This window comes from Octodon degus, unplaced genomic scaffold, assembly GCF_000260255.1.
Source record: "Octodon degus isolate 3935 unplaced genomic scaffold, OctDeg1.0 scaffold00004, whole genome shotgun sequence".
NCBI classification, from domain to species: domain Eukaryota; kingdom Metazoa; phylum Chordata; class Mammalia; order Rodentia; family Octodontidae; genus Octodon; species Octodon degus.
The window spans coordinates 15,416,824-15,418,130 of NW_004524580.1; the positions used below are offsets into that span (position 1 = coordinate 15,416,824).

The 1,307-nt window shown below is 43.9% G+C and overlaps 1 pseudogene; it reads right to left on the reverse strand.

The window, feature by feature from the left end:
- LOC101567799 overlaps positions 1-635 on the reverse strand; it is a 1,747-nt pseudogene extending 1,112 nt beyond the window's left edge.
- Positions 636-1,307: the final 672 nt, after the last annotated feature.

Genomic DNA, 1,307 nt, shown 5'->3' on the forward strand with positions numbered 1-1,307 from the left:
GGAGGAGGAGGAGGAGGAGGAGGAGGAAGAGGAGGAGGAGGAATTGCAGCCTCTTCCTCTTCATCCGTGCTACCCAGATCAACCCCAAGCAGGACACTGAGTGCTGTCATAATCCGAGGGTCTTGTACTTTTATGCCCAAGTCAGATGACTTCTTTCACAGTTGCTCAATCAGCCCCCAGTAGGTAGGGTCACTGAGCAGTGTCCTTGTCTTGAGATCATTCTCCAGTTTCTGATACAAGTCGGGCATGTTGAAAGCATTCATGAATTTCCTCTCTGCCAACCAGGCCTCCATATTCTGTAAACCCTCTTTGAGTTGGGGGCTACTCGCTTCATGTTTTAAACCCTCTTCACAGTTTTGTTTGCCTTTTTCATATCTGTTTAAGAACTCAAGAGTTGATGCTTTTCTCAAATAGCCCTTGTCCCAGTCAGGCTTCAGGTCAACAGTTTGGCAGCCATCCTTACAAGCCTCTGGTAGTCTCCTTTTTTGGCATAGGCTGCAGAGAGCGATTACTACAGAGCACATGTTATAGGGGTCCAGCTTAATTGCTTCAGAGTAGCACTGTAAGGCATCATCAACATTCCCAGCACTCAGGGCCCTATTGCCCTTCTCCTTCAGCTCATTCACCTACTCCATAGCCAGGAAGGGAACCCAGTTGAATTGAACCCATCAGCTCCAAGTTACCAACTACATGTACTGCCTTTAAGTTGTCTAAGTTTATCTGGAGTTGTTTCTGCACTTTCCAATCTGTTCCATTGATCCATTCATCTTTTTTATTTCCAGTACCATGCTCTTTTTAATCACTGCGCCTTCATAGTATAATTTCAAACTGGATATTATGTTGCCCTTTGCCTTGCCTTTGTTGCCCAGAATTGTTTTGCTATTCAAGGTCTCTTTCAATTCCAAATACATTTTATGATTGTTTTCTATATTTTTTTTAAGTTTTATTTTTTCTGTATTTTAGGGAAGGGTCTACATGGTGTTCAGGGTCTCACCACTAGATCAGACTCATAGTGATTCTCCTGTTTACAGCCCCCCAAGTGCTGTGACTACAGGCACGTGCCACCACACCCAGTTTCATTCACCATCTCAGCTTGCCCCGGGGGTGAGACCAGCACAGCAGGCCTGGGAATAGAACCCCTGGCCCCTGAGCCTGTTTGCAGGTGCTTTAATCCTCTGAGCTGTTTTTTTTTTAATTTTTAAAAAAATATTGTAGTAAGAACACAAAATTAGGTCTGCTCTTACTATACTTTATGTTATTTTTTGGTACTATAGTTTGGGATCCAACTCTGGACTATGCACTTGCCA